The sequence below is a fragment of the Rhinolophus ferrumequinum genome, chromosome 13 (assembly GCF_004115265.2).
Source record: "Rhinolophus ferrumequinum isolate MPI-CBG mRhiFer1 chromosome 13, mRhiFer1_v1.p, whole genome shotgun sequence".
In the NCBI taxonomy this organism is placed as follows: Eukaryota; Metazoa; Chordata; class Mammalia; order Chiroptera; family Rhinolophidae; genus Rhinolophus; species Rhinolophus ferrumequinum.
The window spans coordinates 23,911,344-23,929,715 of NC_046296.1; the positions used below are offsets into that span (position 1 = coordinate 23,911,344).

General features: G+C 40.9%; 1 pseudogene; it reads right to left on the reverse strand.

The window, feature by feature from the left end:
* LOC117033352 (60S ribosomal protein L26-like) overlaps positions 1–18,072 on the reverse strand; it is a 45,206-nt pseudogene extending 27,134 nt beyond the window's left edge.
* Positions 18,073–18,372: the final 300 nt, after the last annotated feature.

Consider the following 18,372-nt stretch of genomic DNA (forward strand, 5'->3'; position numbering starts at 1 on the left):
TTAAAAAAGGAAGAATGGCTGGGGAAGATATAAAACATTCCACAATAACAAATGGAGAGATTGGGAAAGTAATTGTTTTTAATGTCAAAGTTGTCCCTCAGTCAAATGTGATATGGAAACATACCCACAAGGGGAATACACAACTGAACCAGTAACATCATAGCCCCTTCAATATACTCAATTGAGTATATTGAGTATACTCAATATACCCATCAATATACTCAATTTTTTACACTTCTAAGAGAAAACAAATCTTGTTTCTCCCACAGTTGAGAAGCAGGAAGTCAGGATGCTGGGCACCTGTGTCCTCGTGCATTTTGGGGGCCCGGTGCTATCTTCATTGCTGCCCAAATTGGTATCTGAAACTGCATCACTAGAGAGGGGTGTTTTAAGAGCTCTGCTTCGTGACTGCAGGTCCTCAGACCTCTAAGTGGTCAATGAGGGGGTGTGGGCAATTATAGGATAAATGCTGTGAATTACTTCAGAGCATCAATTTAACTCAAAAATTTAAGAGTCAAAGCAATTTCAAGCTAACATAAACAGTACAGAGTAGAACACAAACTGTGTGTTGGTCCTAAGGATTGTGCATTGTAAATGAAGCTGGCCATTTTCTGGTTGTTCTGCTCTACTTGTTCCTTTCACAAGGACCCAAACCCCTCTTTTTTGTTGGGAAGGCCTGGCAGTTTTGCCAGGCACGTCTTTGCTCAGTGGACCTACTGGGTAGTTACCGCTCTCAAGTACCCGAGAATTTCTCCTTTAGCTAGAACAGTTCACTTTTTTTTTTTTTCCGTTTGTTTTGCTTTCAGAAAACGCAAGGCCTCAATCTCTGTCTTTACCAGAACATTCTCCTGTGAAGCGGTTGGGAAAATTTAGCACTGAAAGATCTGGTTCCATTAATTACATAATGTTCTCATAAAGGAGTAGCTGGGTATGGCTTTAGAAGACTTAAAATTACCTTCAGGTCCTGATTTGATTATTGCCTAGAAAGGGCAGTGTATCTAATCATTCGGACTCGAATAGTTGGTTTTGCTCTTGTAAACTCCTGACCAAAAGCAATTATTTCCCAAGTTTTAGAGACAAATGAACCATAGAAGAGCAGCTGTAGAACTTGTTGTAAGAAAATATGATAATTACCGAGTTTGACATGTGCTATGACAACAGTCCTTTGCTAATCAACAGCTTCACTCCTAAAACAGTCATTGAAAATATGCCGGGCAGCCAGTTCTCAATCCTACATGCCAGTGGGAGGGAGTGGGAGTGCAGAAAATCCAAGGCAACAGATAATCCCCAAATCATTGTTGTGTGGCCTCAGGAGGTATGATATGCTTAATTTTAAAAAATTTTTTGGCAGCAGAGTCACATCCTTTAATTAGATCCTATGCACATAATTGTCAATATTAGCTTGACTTTCTGAACTGACACTCATAGCTGCCAAGAAAGGCCACCCTGGGCAGTAGGCAAAATTTATTTGGGGATTAAAAATTAGCAAGAGACAATTCCGACATGGATGATCCTCACGTGGATAATTGAGTGTTGACTGGCATGTAGGGAAATGCGTTTATAGCAGAGTACAGTGTGAGATGCTGCTGTATAATTAGGTAGAGGGGAAATCTTCACTTCTTATAGCAAAATGTTGCTCAGTAAATGCAAAATAAAACTGAACTGAAAACCAGCATCCTGATGACCAGGATTTCAAATCACGTGCTGAAGCAACGATTGAGAATATCTCAACCCAAGGGTGTTATAAAAGCTTGAGATTGGAGTTGGTGGTGGTTTAATAGTTTTCAAAGTATATTAAATATTAATCTAGCCGTAGGCCTTTTCTGTGGTCTCTCCCTTATCTAATCTCTGCTTTCCTTTTTAAATCTCTAGCTAAGGCTTTATAGAAAGCTTGCATTTGGTGTACTTGAAGTGGCACTGGGGCAACTTAGTGAGCAAAAAAATGAATAGTCAAGGAATATTGGCTTTCCTACTCTCTCCTACTTTGTACAACGAGGACATTGATATCCATCATGCAGAAATTTTATAAGATTCAGAGAAAATGCATGTGAAGCACTTGGTACTGCTACATAGTGAGCAAGAAATCTGCAATAGATAATGTCTTATTAATAATTATAATTAAGACTGTCTTGTTCTTATTAATAATAATACTATCCCAAAGGCAATAGTCTACTGATTGTGAAGAATAAAATAAATAATCTAAAAGATGTGCTCTTTGAATACACATAGAATTACTCTACAGAATCTACTTGTCATCAAATAAGCCTTGTTATCTATAGTCTGTTTTTGTTTTTTGTTTTTCTTTTCTGGTTGCTACTAAGAAGGAACCTACTGGAAACTGGGTCTGCTTGCATATGGGAAATACACTAATCACAGCATGTTCAAATTGGCTATTCATAATACATTCATTTGAAGTTCTTGCCACATGATATATCCTCATTAATATTTGTTGAATGAATGCAGAAAATGCAGGAAACTAAGGAATAGGTGTGTGATTAGAGAAGTTTAGCACTGAAAGGGATCTTAGAAATCATCTGTTTCAAGTAAAAAAAATAAGCAATTGTTTTAGTCCATTTGGGCTCCTATAACAAAATACCACAGGCTGGGTGGCTTATGAACAATAGAGATTTATTTCCTACACTTCCTGCACTGCAAGTCTGAGACCAGCCTGCCAGTACGGGCGAGTGAGGGCCCTCTTCTGGGTCTCAGGCTTCTCATTTTATCCTCGCATGGCAAAACGAGCTAGCTGGCTGTCGGAGGCCTTTTGTAAAGAGCATTAATCCCATGCATGGGGGCTCCCTCATGACCCAATCATCTCCCCCCAAACCCTGCCTCCTAATACCAGCATCTTGAACATTAAGTTTTCAACATATAAATTTTGGATGGACACAGACATTCAGACCATAGCAACAACTTAAGTATTTACAATAGAAGACGAATTAAATAAATGATGCATAACCATTAAATGGAACATTATATAGCTGATAAAAAGGAGATGTGCCTGTATGAATTGTCAAGGCAAGGTGTTTACTATACATTGTTTTTAAAAAAGGAGGTCAGAGAAATACCCTATATAATTCCATTTGCATTTTAAAGTATAATATAAAATGTTTGAATAAGCCCAGAAATGTTTGGAATGATAAAAGAAATGTGAACAGTGGTTATTTCTGGGGCATAGGTTGGGGAGATAGATTAAACAAAAAAGAAATGGGGGGAAATGTACTATTTTATTTCATGAAATATTGTGCTGTCTAATTTTTTCAAACAGGCAAATATTAGTTTTATAATAATTACAAAGAAACTAAAAAACTCCATAGTTCAACTTTCTTCTTTATAAAAAATTTTTTAAAATTGACTTATTTTTATTTCAACCTTATTAAGGTATATTGACAAATAAAATTTAAGATATTTAAAGTGTACATTGTGTTGTTTTGATACACATATTCATTGTGAAAGGACTCCCTCTGTCTAGTTAATTAACCCATCCATCACTTCACATATTTTTTTAAATGAGAACATTTTAGTTCTACTCTCTTAGCAATTTTCAATTATACAATCCAGTGTCATCAACTATCGTCACCGTGTTTTACATTAGATCCGCAGACCTTATTCATCTTATAGCTGAAAGTTTGTACATTTTACCAACCTCTTCTTCCTATTTTCCCCACCCATGGCAACTACTTTTTTATTCTCGGTTTCTATGAGTTTGACTTTTTTTTTTTTTTAAAGATTCCACATAGTATAAGTGATACTATACAGTATTCATCTATCAGTGGATTAATGGATAAAAGATGTGGTATGTACACACACACACACACACACACACACACACACACACACAGGAATATTATTCAGCCTTGAGAAAGGAGGAAATCCTGCCATTTGTGACAACGTGGATGGACCGTGAGGGTATTATGCTAAGAGAAATAAGCCAGACAGAGGAAGACAAATCCTGCACGATATTACTTTACGTGTGCAATCAACCTTCTTCTTTTACAGATAAAGAAACTAAAATTCAGAGGAATTCCCGGTCATAGAAACTTGTAGCTGAAAGATGATGTAGCAATGATTACGTCTACCCTCCTCATAATACAGATAAGGACACTGGGGCAAGTTATAGTTTCTAAAGTTAATGCCTGGGGAGAAAAGTTGGATAAGTTAGTGTTGAAAAAAAGGTAACTCAGCACATGCTGTAAAATCCATTAAAACTGACTCACTCATTTTGGATGAGGTAAGTGTTGACATTAGACAATTTGGTGGGCAGCATTTATTTTCCTATTTATTAAAATGTCAGAAAGAGTACCGATGGCACCTCCTAAAAGACTTGCAGGTGGTGGTCTTCAAAACACAATCTTCAACCCTCAAAGAGGATAAAAATTCTAATAGTCTAGCTTAATGACAAAAATAAGGCTGAGATGGGTACATTCAGAATATCAAACTAGGGATAATTTAAAAATATATGAAACTCAAAGATATATATATATATATATATGTATGTATGCATGTATATATATATATACACACACACATAACATATATACATAATACATAAATTTATAAAATACAGATACAATAAACCACATTTAAAATCTACAGAATATTAAACTATAAAAAGTGAGTGTTCAAAAAAAATCGCTCTTTGAACAAATCACCAGTGTTCTTTCAATAATTTACTTCTTCCTCAAGTTACAATTTGTGTAGGTCTCAGTAGAAGATAATATTGCCTCTGAAATTTTAAAGAAGCCAAAAGAAATCCAAATTTATTTATATGCTCTTGGTTAACGGGTCATATTAGTCTAAGAACATAGTGGCTATATTTTGATGCAGTAAAACTGTGTCTTATTCCATACCCCAAACCAGTCTTGTAGCTCAAGATGTCACTCTGGGTCTGCTGAGTGGCTGTGGTCTCCTTGGCTGTGTGCTTGCTTTTGTCTGTGTTACACACAGAGAAGTGGAACATTGAGACCATTCCCTGAATAGCTCAAGCCTCAAATTAAGATTTGTCCAATAATCTGGATATTTTGATTGGAATAGAATAATTCTTAATTTGCCCCATTGGACCCCTCACTCCACCCACACCAAGCATAAAAGAAACACAGTTTATATTATCAGAAGAAAGTTAATGTATCTACGTAATGATTCAGCCCAAAGGGCTGAGGCAGTACCTGTATTTAAATCATTCCTTGGGGTCATGTTTGAGCAGGTGAGCTGTGTCCACCCTTCTCTGGCTTCCCATGAAATCTCCCAAAGAAGCTGGAATTTTCATGTGGCAGGAAAAGAGAAACTGAAGTCAAGAAAACCACAACATCTGGAACGGGAGGAAAGATTTCACTGGCAAGAACTTGACAAACTCTGAAAACAAAGTTCTAGACTTTACTAATTTATTTTGGCTGCAAAGCCGAGCTCAATGCAAAGCTCAAAGAGGATTTGTCCGAGGCTCCTTTCAAAGAAATAAAAAGCCAGCCTGCACTAAAATTAATGCATCGACTGCATAAACAGTCAAGATAGTTATCTGATACTGAGGGAATAGAGTCACACTAGGCCTTTCTGTTATTTATGGGATTATTATTGGAGGAAACAGAAGCAATTAGATATCCCCCTGCTTTCAGAGCAGGGGAAGGAAAAAAGGTGTCAAACATAGTTTTTCAATTTGGCCTCTTGATCATTTCGTTCTCGCTACATTTTAAAATCCAAATATACATACGCCCCTAGTGCCCCACTCAATGGTCTTCTCAGCTGTTCCTTTGACTACTTATCCTTTATCCTTTGAAAACTTCATGGATTTTTTTTTTAACTTTTAAAAATTTTTTATTTTAAGTGTGTTTTTCCAGGACCCATCAAATCCAAGTCAAGTAGTTGTTTCAATCAAGTTGTGGAGGACGCAGCTCACACTGGCCCATGCGGGGATCGAACCAGCAACCCTGGTGTTATGAGCATCGCACTCTATCTAACTGAGCTCACCAACTGCCCGCCCCAAAAAATTTCATGGATTTTGAATGATGTCTATAAAGACCTAAAATACCTTAAAAAATAGAAGTTGTACCTTTAAAAATAAAGTACATTTATTATTGCATGTGATCACAAACGTATATGTGTACGTATACATTGTAGAAAACAAATAGGAAGAGAACCTTAAAAATCATTTATATTATAGAAAGTATTTGCCATTCTTTTGTCTGTCCAGCTTTTGAGGCCTTTTTTTTTTTTTTTTGAGGGGGGAGAAGTTCTCACAGTGTGAGTCTTAGGAGTCAGGTGAGGATGCGGCATGTACCGTTGTGCCAGCAGACACTTATCCTGGTTAGCTGTTTGAATCTGGACTGAGTGACATAAGAAGCAGGCAGAGTGATCCTACCACTCATCTCAGTCAGTGGTAGGATCAACCACAGCCGTCCTCCAGTGCCCGCAGGGATGGGATGTGGTCTCAGTCCAGTGCTGGGAGTGGCAGTGATGCCTGTTGGGGCATCCAGTGTCAGATGGCAGAGGCACGAGTCTACCCTGTAGACCCGGTGATTTGACTTTGGCTGTGGTCCTGGCTGCCGAGAGCGTCCCTTGTGTCTGCCTGTGTTCCCAGGATGCCCTTCAGATTCCCCAATGCCCCCGTAGGCTCCTCACTAGCCACTCAGTAAATTATTTTTCTGCTTAAATCAAGCAGAGGAGGTTTCTGTTGCTTGTAGCTTAGAACCCAGACAGGTGCTCCTACAGTTCCTTTATTCAGAGATACCCCACATTAATATTTTAGTTGCTAGTGTCCTGGTCTTGCTCTATAGCTAAAGACAGTGTTTCATTTTGCCATGGTGGGTGCAGACATGTTCACACCTGGTTCACACACTAGTAAGAGAGACTTACCGTGCCTTAGGTGTGCATACAGGGGGTTTGTTTCCCACTTTTTTTCAGAGGTACATAGGTATATTGTAATTTTCCTTAGCTTCTGGCAAAGGTGACTGGTGATATGAAAACTTCCAGAATAGGCACTGGGACACCTGCAGTGTGTGATGTTTGTCTCTGGTAATAACAGGAATAGCTATGATTTCATTCCTGAGTGCTTACTATTTATCCCGTCCTTTACTAAATGCTTATGGAGGTTAGTACATTTGTTCCTCATATAATTCCTACGCAGCAGTTATTGTTTCATGAAATCCTTACAATGTTCCACGAGGTTCGTTATTCCTCCCATTTTACAGATGAGTAAACTGAAGCTTAGAAATAGTAACTTGTCTGAGTTTACAAGCAGGAACGGGTGGTTCCAGAATTTGTACCCAGGTCGGCTGACTCCAGAGACTTCTTTCTAACCTCATCACAACTCTGCCCCCCAGGTAGGGCTGCCCTAGCCCTTAGGTCACTTGTATGCTGGCTTGTCCTGACTTTCCACGACTGGCTAGTTAGTACAGGAGTGTTGACTGTAACCCTGCTCTATGCAGGGCACTCTTTTAATGCTAATGGGTAATGATAAAGAAATGGAAGGCTACTCCTTTAATTCAAAGCTCAATAATACAAGTAATATGCCTTTAGAGAGTATATTACGGTTTACATTTTAGTATGGATCATCTCACTTAATGTTATGAAATGACTAGAGAATAATTACAATGAATGAGGCCAAAATATGCAAAGTAATTTAGGGCTTAGAGAAAAAAGTAAAGAGAGAGGAGGTTGGGTTAATGCGGCGGAGCTTCTAACAGAGCATGGGTTTTTAGGAGTTTCTTGGATGCAATTCTGGTGCTTGATGGTGAATGGAGAGGTGAAGAAAATCTCACTACTGGGTTATATATGCATATAACTGTCAGCAGGTCTGTACTGAGGTTAGTGGGATATGTGAATCCGAAGTGATTGATGGATTTGGCATTCAGTGGTTCCTGTTCAAACGGAATCTTATGCAAGAATTGGTGGAACAAGAGAGCTGAGTGGATAGGCTTAACAAAAACTCCATCAGAGCCATGAGGTACCATCACTTCTTGGAACTACAAAGCAGCCCTTCCATGAGGTCTTATCACGGCTGATGGTGAGCCCATGATGGACACAACTGCACTGTCCTTGTCCCCAAAGAGCCTTATGTTGGGGAGAAAGAGATAAATGTGAAATAATTAAGGGAAATGAGTTCCTTGTGCTGTTCTGACTCTGAGGCAGGCTTCCTGAAGGAAGTGTGATAAGGCACACTTTCTGGTGCCTAAAGTAACAAAAGCTTCTTGGAAAGACACATGTTCTAGCACATTCTGGGCTTTCAGGTCAGTTCTGATAAGTCTCCCTTGAATGTGTATAAACAGAATGTCAGACAAGTTTGAAAATCACTGCCAGTGAGCTTAATGCGTCCGTAATTTCAAAAAGTACAATCCAAATGTAATTGGTTTGCATCAGAATGAAGGAATTTCTTACTAAAACAGAGAGGGCAAAAATGCTTGCCTTATCCTTTTTCTTTTTTCCCCTCTCGATTTTTTTCTTTCCTTCCAAACAATTAAGCTGGAGGAACTGAGAACAATCAGGTGGCTCTAAGAGTAACCAGTTTTCCCTCCCTCTCCTTCTTCTTAATGAGCTTGCATTTCCATCATAAATATATTTGAAAGTTACATTTTCTTTTCTTTGAGACTTGAACCAGGATGAAAGGAGACCAAGCGTCTTGAAGGTGCATCTGGGGAGGTGGTGCAGGGAGCTGGCTTCAAAGGACGGCCCTCTGGAGGGTGACTCACGCCGCCCTTCGCTTCCCCTGCCAGCGGTTTCCTCCCTGGTGAGAATGCAGCCAAGAAGCACAAAAGCCATTTGGAAGATGGAGCCAGGCGCCAAATCTGAGTATCTAGTTTTAATTGGACACAAACTAAGACACTCTCAAGGGAAACACTTGATGATGATGATTATTTTGTCAGTAACTCGCCAGTGTCATGCAAATGAAAGATGAGAACAATGACTCTGGAGCCTTTGATGCATCTGTGCAGAACGGGGTGTTGTGCTGAGGCCAACTCCTGGTGAATGACACTGCATCGCAGAAAATGTATCTTCCCCAGCTACAGCTTCAGTTTACGGCTGCAGCCCCCTGCTCCACAGGGCCTGAACCAGGAGATCCTTGGAAGGGAAGCTGGCACAGGAGAAGGAATTCACTTCCTTGTTTTTGTCTTTTTTGTTATGGTTCAATGGCTGTTTTGCCTCAGTGGTTGTCCTGTGTTCTGTGGCTTTCTCTGCAGTAGCTGGAGGTCAGAAATGGTGCTGGCAACCAGAGTGTTTGTCCCTGAGACCCCCCTGGTGAAAGCAGGCAGACGAAGGCACCACAGACCTCAAAGTCCAAAGGGAGTTTCCTCAGGGAAGAAGGCTCTGCCTATGGTCCTGGCTTCAGAGCAGAGAAGGTGGGACCCACGGCATCCTTATGCCAGGCACTCCGCAAGGAGCAGAAAGGAGCTGGTCCTCCTTTCCTCTGGGAGCTAGCTGGGTGCAGCATTCAGAGAGCTGACTGGTAGAGCTGGCTTCTGAAAGTCACTTCCCATGTCTACCTCTGTGGCATCTGCTTCTCTGTGCCCTGCCCATTCTTTGAGGACCAACTCCCGTCACCCCTCTGCATTCTACAAGATTCTTCTCCTCTGAAATCACACACCACTTGTTGTCTGAATCACTCAGATGACAAATGCCTTATGTGGCAAGATGCTGTCATTTGTCCCTCCATCTCCCCAACCCTTCACAATTGAAGTAGATCTCTGAGAGACAGACAGCAAGATCCAGCAATGTGCTTACCAAAGGTTCATCATTTGTGATTTTTTCTACATCCAACGACTGCCCAAAGGATCAAATACTTGATATTTTTATTTATTTAGGCTTTCTTTACCATAGTTTTTTTTTTTTTTGGTTGTTTTGAATGTTCCTATTTTTAAATTGAAGAATAACATAGAGTAAAATGAGCTGATCTTAGGTGTATTTGCTTAATGAGTTTTCATATGTGTATACACATACAACCTCTAGTCAGACTAAGATATAGAGCATTTAATTATTGTGTAAGGAAATGTGCTATCTCTACCAACAATATCTTCGAAAGTGTGGTTTGATGTGCTAAACTTTTTCTGATACTGCAGTAAATAACTGTAAATTATAAATGTGTTTGTTTTATCCCACTAGGTGTAATTGTATCATTCACTTATCCATCCATTTGATGTTGAGTGAGTACCTATCATGTGTAAGGCAATGTTCCAGGCGTTGGGGGTGGGGGGACGGTACAGCAGTGGAGAAAACAGACCCAAATCCCTGTTCTTATTAGGTTCCAGTTGGGGAAAGAGACAATGAACAAAATAAGTGCAAAATACATAATATGCCAGATGGTGACAACCCTTTGGAGCAGAATAGCGCAGGAGAAGAGGATAGGGAGTGCTGGGTTTGGCTGGGGAGGAGTGGTTTTGAAATTTTAAATAGTGTGGTGAGACTAGGCGTAGTATTGAAGCAAAGACTTGAAGATGGCGAGGGAAAAGCCATTACGGGAGATGAGACTTTCCACGTAGAGGGAACAGCAAGTCCATAGATCTCAAGCAGGGATGCTTGAGAAGCAGCAAGGCTAGCGCTCCACTCTTGGGAGCACTGGAGTAGATAAATCAGGACCATATACGTTTGACACACATGGTTCTTATTCTGCCTCTACTGCCCTCGAGTGTCTTCAGACAAGTTAGTTAATCTCTCAATAATGCAGTGTCTTGCATTGGAGTGAGAAAATTTTCCTCTCATAGTTGTGTTCCAGATTAGAGAAACTATAAAAAAATCAACTAGTTTAGATTTTTACATATTACCGGTAGGAGCTTGGTAAATGATAGCTGTTATTGTACACAGTAGGCACTTAATAAATACATGACTGATATGGAGGCTGCAGCACCTTAATCTTCAAAATATCCCTGTCTTTTGCTTTTTATTCAAATTACAATCGTTTATAAATAATATGGGTCTTGTGAAGCACTGTGCGACACAAATTTCAAGTGAAGTATGACTTGGTCTCTGGCCTCCAGGAAAGTCTAATAAAGTAGAGGAGATAAGAAGAAGGATAGATACTGTTTCCAAGTTTTCCAGTTTTCCTTTTAAGTAAATGGCAGGGATTTCATTTCCCTGCCCCTCTGAAGTTCGGTGTTCATGTGACTCGCTTTTGCCCATGAAATGTGTATGCCAGCGATACATGTTCATTCCTGGGGAAAGCTTTAAGCTCCAGTGCATAATTTGCCATAAACCAGGTGTTGAGATGGAGTCTCGACCAGCCTGGGCCCCTGGTGATTGGCAGTCAGTTGTCACTGCAGCTTAAGGTGCCCTATTCTCACTGAAACCATATGTAAAACAATCAGAGAACACAATCTTGGGTTGATGCCACTTTATAATAGTGGTAACAAGATAATAAAAGCAGGATAACATTCTAGGGTGAGAGAGATGTAAAGAGATCATATGTCATCACTGTGTTCAAAGAGTTGAAAAAACACAACTGTATCATGGCCTGATGAAAAAAGTGTTTTTCAATCAACACGTAAATTTATTGAACTACGATTCATGGTTGATGTTTGATCAACTAAAAACCGGGGGAAATTTTTTTCAGAAAACTATTAGTTGACCTGAACACATTTCTAATGCTCTAAAAGACATCTTTCTCAGTTCTTGAACTTCACTAACATGGTCTTTCATGGATTTTGGAAATTAGTACTTATGTTTCCGTTGCAGTCCAAAAAGGATTACAGTGGTTTAAGACTAAAAACACTGATATAAGAAGACTAAAAGCTATTACCAGAATAGAACATAGACATGCTCTGTATTACTAAAGGAAAAAAGTTTTGAGATGTGTCCGCCTAAAATGGAAAATATGTTTGCTTTTAAAACTTTGCACTAGCCAAATTCAGGATCCAAGTATCATACTTTCCCAAAATAAACAGAAATATACGAAACATGTGGCCCACTGGTTCATGGCTCAATGAGAACTCATTTGCCCCTCAATTACTGAGCCTTCCTTTACCAGTAATTTTGATTCCTTCTATCATTCATTGTAAATGCCCTCCCTTACTCATTCTGTCTTCACTGGCGGTGGAAGAGTGTGATGCAACGTTAGCATTGACTACGGGTTTCGCGATGTCCCCCTAGAGAATTTTCATCTTACGGCGTTCATTCCAAACAGGAACACGAGGAGATTTCATTTTTTCACAACTGTCTCTATTCTTTCAGACCTGAATAAAATCGCTCAAATCTGCACTTACTAAATACAATGCATAGCTCTATAAGGAGCAGGGGAGGGGCGGAAACCCACTTTGCAAAGACAAAATAATGCTGAGGAATTTATTTTCAACGTTCCAAAGAAATACATAATTCCTTTTAGAAGCCAAATATGATTTTTTAAAGGGTATAAAGTTTTTAAAGAATACAAGTTTATATCCAGAATGCCAAAAAAGTCTAAACATGGTACCAGGCTAACCTTAGAGTCCATACATTTCAACTTATTTCCCTTGAATCCTCAATAATACTTCAATTTTTCGTTGGATTCAGTGAAGCAAGTGTTGATGTCTTCTGTTCTTCAGATAACTTTTTCCCCATTGAATTGCCAGCAGGTGAGCATTTGCCAGTACAAACTTTTTTTTCACTCCCATTCACTGACAGCCTTTTCGCATTCTCTTATCTTTCCTCCTTGCCCACTGCCCCACCTGCCATCCCTTTTATCTACTTTTGAAGCTCTATACCAAAACCTTTTTGATTCTAAGTATGAGATTTGCTTTAAGTATAGGACTTTTAATACCCACTCATGGAGAAGAAGACCCCAATGATGGAGTTCCTTAAACTGCCAGGTCCAGGGAAAGAAGGTAGGGTAAACACGACAGGGTGAGCGGGCTCTGGAGACCATGGATGTTGATCTCCATGCTGGCTCCACCTAGAGACAGCCCTGCCCAGGGAGCAGCCCTGCTGCCCATTTTTCACAAAGCTCTTTCCTCTCTATTCAGACAGCGGTTGCTCCGCCTTTCTCTTGAAAGGGGAGGCTGCTATTGCTGCCCACGTTGTTCCCAGACTCCTCTGCTTCTCTCTACCCAGTGGTTCCCGTTTTTATCCGTGAGGTTTCAGATCCCTGCTCTGCACTCCTCGCTTGTCAGATTCCATGCTGACCACTGTCTTGCTTAGCCTTCAGCTCAGAGTTGGGAAGTGTAGCCCCTGCCCTTCTGCCTCAACCTTTCTTTTTTTCTGTTCTTTTTTTCAAGTTTCAGATATTTATTAATCAGTATAAACTCCAACAGAATACACCAACATGCATTCATGCATTTGGAGGGGAACTATTGCCTGGTCAAGTGGAAAATTGTGCAGACGGCTTCTGGAAGACCATCATTCTAAGCAGCTTTATAGTGAAACATTCCAGTTAGAAGACTGGACCTTCTTCCTTCAGTTTGCTGTAATTTACATTCACTGAGTAGTAACTTGTATTGATCATTGGGACCCAGTTCGTTCCAGGGTTCTGGGTTATTCTTTCTGTCCCAACAGACATCTGGATTGAACAATGCTGGGCACAAATTACACAGCGCTGCTCCAGTACCTCCGGCTCCAATAAATACAAAGAGGGGATCAAGCTGGGATGCTCCTTGGCCTGACGAGGACCCAGAGGTGCATGGTTGCGTGCAGCAGAGGGCTCGGGTCTGGAAGTGGAGAAAAACAAAACTGCAAGGCCCGGACCAGGTAACCTCTCCATCTCAACCTCTCTAAGGCTCTTCCTGATGTCGGGAACCTGCCTAGCTTAAGTACCGCTGTCTGTAGTAAAGCCACACTGAGGGACTGACCAGGGCAGCCAGGTGATTCTCACTGAAGTATAAATGGAATTTCGAGCCTCCTTAGGAAGCGTCTGTATCACCGTGGGTACTGGAGGCAGAGTGCAGAGAAGGAAGTGAGCAACCTGAAGTTACTCGGTGGTCGTCGTGGGCTTCAGACCCACCTGGCTCTGGTATTATCCATCCTCATGATTGCCTTCTGCTCTCCCTTCTTCTCTCTGGATTACTAAGTCTCTGGACTACTAAGGAGTCTTCTAGTGGAGTTCATTTGTTCACAGTAATTATTTCCAAGTAGCTTGGAAAGAAGAGTAAAAGGAACAAACCAATGGAGCAAACAAATTTCCAAGTCTGAATTTTCCACCAATCTTAGGAAAAGACAAACCAAAATATGAGTGAAATCAACATGTTCAGAAAAATCATAAATGCATCTACCATTTTTAATTGTAATTTCAATTCTTTTGTACACCTTATGCTTTCTTTTTTTTTTCTTTTTTTTTTTTTTTTTAGCTAAATTGTAGCTAAACCAGGGACTGGGTCAGCTATGAAGCTATAAAAGGCTATGAAACGGCAGTGTAAAATGCTCTTCTGGCGGCCCATTTAGCCAAGTGTAGGGCCCAGGTTAACTAAAGTTGTGGAAAATGGAAATGCTGACATTTCTTTAAACAATAAAAATTACAAGTGATTGCCAAAGTGCCACAAGCTGACATTTACGGAGATTGTTCGCCGATTATGTATATGAAATATCATAAATAATTAGCCCGTGGCAATTACCTGCCCCTCGTTATTTTGCTTTTAGAATATTTTTAAAGCTTAGGTTACTAAAATTTCAAATAATCCTGGGCTGCGCTGTCATGGGTTTTTATCCAAATGAATCGTGGTCTCTTGTAAACAGTCTTATGATCTGATTTCCATTGGGACAGGAGTTGTAAAAGGCCAGGGATTTTCGATGGATTTACACATATACTGTTTCAGTTAAGTTACCAAGGTCGACTTAACAGCCCTTTTCCTCAGAGACTTAAATACTCTTGCCACCCAGTTCTCTTTCTACCACATTCGAGGGAATGGGGATGAGATTAAAAGGGGCTGGAGGTGGGGGCAGGGGAGGAGTTTGCTTTCTTTGAAATTTCTAGTCGGTGGCCTCAGTTAACCAGCTTGGTGGCATTTGTTGCTGGAAAGTTGACTCTTAAAGATATGTTCACATGGAGGCAACTGCTGAAGCATTTTCTTTTGGAAAGCCTTGGTCTGCTGATCACTTTGCAAAGAAGAGATGCTTGGGCAGAAAGCTGGCAGCTGGAATTTGATTGTCGATGAAGGCACGAAGAAGGGATGCCTAGATCCTCCAACTTGGTTTACCCCACTTCCCGAAAAAAGGAGACGGGCTGGCTTTCTTAAGATTTGCTCAGCCCAGTCGGGAATCATTACAAACAAATATTAATGACATTCCATTACTGGCTACGTTTTCAATGACATTTAAATAGTCTGAGTTATGATGATTAGCGAGAAATGTAAGGATAATAAAGGTAAATGAGGTTCATATTTAATCCCCAACTCTAAATGACTGGTTTGATTGTCTCATTCACTTGGCAAACAATTTCATTTCTAAATGTTATTTCAGCCACAGATATAATTTCTTTAACATAGCAGAAAGGAGGAGATTAAAACATGAGATAGAGGTAGCACTAACCTTAGGCTAATTGATAGGCTCAGACTGGTCCCCTGTCGCCATGCCTAAAAGCATCAAGACATGCTTTTCTATTCTGGCCTATATATATTGATACTTACTGGGTGCCAGGATAACCTCTTTGATTACTCATACTAAACCACCACTTAAGTGGTGTGCGTGCCATGGACCTACACTCTCCTTAATCAAGTCATAAATTTGGGGGCTCTCAGAAGCAGCACCCTCTTCCCTAAGGAGACATGGAGGAGTCAGGTTCACTGGGCGTTCGCTCACCCTTAACCTGCCATTCTGCCCTTCACCCACTGGCCGCATGGGCCAAATCATAGAGCAATTAGAATAAAAATATCTATGGAATTTCATCCTTATGGCCTAAGGAGGCCAATGATTCAGACTACACCGACCTTCCCATCCGTCGCAGAAAAAAAGGGAGCTGCTGCGTTTATTCTACGTTTTGCTGAAGTCACAGACGCTGGGGACCATTACTTATCCCTTAGAGTCAGAAAGTTTGACAGTCGTTTGCTAGCAGTACAAAATAGTGGAGGAGCGATGAGGTCTAATTCCTGTCTTAAGGGACTTTAAAATAATCTCATTCGTATTTACTGAGGCATGCCTTCCTTGGGACTATAGGAAGAAAATGCCTTTTGAAAAGTTTCCCTTTGAAAAATGGAGCCTGCCTTTCCATTTAGCTTCTAAGCCTTAAAGTAGAACAACAATGTGAACTAGCTTTTTCAGTCTCCCCACCCTCTCTCCTCACTTTCTCTCCATGAAATTTTCCCATCAAGAGTATCTTTCCCTCCCATTTGGCATCTCTGAGAACAGAACATCAGCTCTGAGTAATCATGACATGCAAATAGAGCTTTGAACTTGCTCTGAGTATGGGAAACGGGGAGAACCATAAAGTGTTCCTCAACCCCTTGGTCAAAAATGACAACATGCTTTAAAACTCTGCATGAAATTCAACCTAATTCTTCCTTTCTCAGATTACAGGATCTATGGTGTAAAATATTACTTTTTTTTTTTTTTAAAGGAAAAGTGCAAAGTAAATCTATCAAAATGCACCTCCAGGTGAGATTTTATTACAGATTGCTTTCTGAAAATGCTGTGCTCTCTCTGCATATGTGGGCCATATTCATCGTATTATTATCCAGTTGAAAAGTTCCCAGCATATGCAACGCCTAAGAAATAAGAGTGGGCAAGCCTACAGAATATGACACTTATGCTAATCTGCGCCCTGCTGTGGAAAAACATACACAAGGATTCCATTACCGCATTCATTAGGCTGCAGCACACTCCATCCTGAATAGGGATTATGAGCCACAATAGACTGAAAGCAGTTGATTGAGCCCACTTAGCCAAATCGCTCTGACATTGGCCAAATATGTTGGCACTGGGAAGACCGGCAGCTCAGACTTAGCAGACGATGTTACTCGGTGATAGTTCGTCCTTCCCTGTCACTGTCATGTCGGTCAACTCAGGGCATATGCCCTTAGCACAGACCATGAAAGCTGGAACCGGCAATGTATTTATGGCTGGAGTCTGGCAGGATGGAAAGGTGCTACCCAGCTCTCTCCATGCACCTGTCGTATGGTGCCTCTGAGTCTCGCTCGCCAGGCACACTCCTTTCCTGCTCACATTCGGGGAATGAGTTGGGTGGCGATATAACCGTATAGCTCTAAAACAAATGAGAATCAGATGAAAACGCCAGTTCAGCACTCAGCTTGTCCAAATCTCCTCTCTCTGGTTTTCAGGGCTCCTGGCTGCAGTTGCAGTGGCAGAAATATTTGCCACGGGTGAGCTAAAAATGTTTTAAATATTGTCAGAAATCATAAAGAAAGGAATACAAGTTACTATTCAGGAGATGTTATGGAATCTGGCTATGCAAGCAGAGGGAAAAGATTTCAATCATGTCCATGTATATCATTAAGAAGATAATAATAAAAACCTTCTGTGTGAAACAGGATTTCGGCCTGAGGTTCTAGGAAACTTCTGTTGAGGCTTTTCTTTTTCAATTTGGGAGTCTAACAGGAAGTTCCTAAGAGTAGTTGTACCCAAACACCTTGATTGATGTTTTTCTAAAAAGTTGCAAATAAGCCCAATTTTGTTTTTTGTAAACTGAATTTCCTACTTTTGGCCAAAGTAACTCTGCACTGAATTTTGCATGTGTGTAAAGTGAAGGATATCCTAATCGTATGCTTGAATTGCGAACAATCACGGCTGAGTTTATCATCCCTCTGAGAAGTTCCAAGTTTCCCTTACAGGGCTCTTCCAAAGTAGAGTCCACCAGAAGAGTGAAACAGAAACGAGGGTGCCACTTGAAGAGAGGACCACTGAACTGAAATGCCCACAGCTCTTAATTTTTCCCTCTTGAGAACATGGAAATGACAGAGAATGGAGAGCCTCCTTTTCCCTTGCATGCTTAGATTGTGTCATGTGTTCTGGAAAGGCATAACTAACTTACTGAGGTTTCTAAACACAGACCCCAGCAATACTGGCTTACCATGACCATAAATCCAGGGGAGGAAATATGGATGGCACCCAGGTGCCCTGCCTGCTCCCACAGCCATGCCGGGTCATTGCCGAGATGCTGTGGTGGCCGCGGCTGTGTTCCTGCTGCTGCTCCCCTCTCGGAAGTTTGTCCTGCACTTGGCCCTGAAAGCAGCTCTCCATAGAACCAGACACATGCGGACCGTTGAAAAGAAGAGATCCCAGAGAGGCTTTGTTTGGGGTTTTCTCTTTACAGCCCTGCTTTTCTGGAGCATCCTCCTAACTGCGTCCCGCCCTGTAGCTCTCAGCTCCCTAAGATACCTGGAAGCATCAGACAGGTTGAAGGAGGCTGTTTTCCTTCCAAGGGAACGTGGCCCTTTGCACCGCAATTGTAATACAATCTCCCCTCTCTGGGGCTGCGAAAGCCGCAGTGCAAAATCGTGTTCGAAAACCTCTTTTATCATTCATCGTCTCCAGACTGAA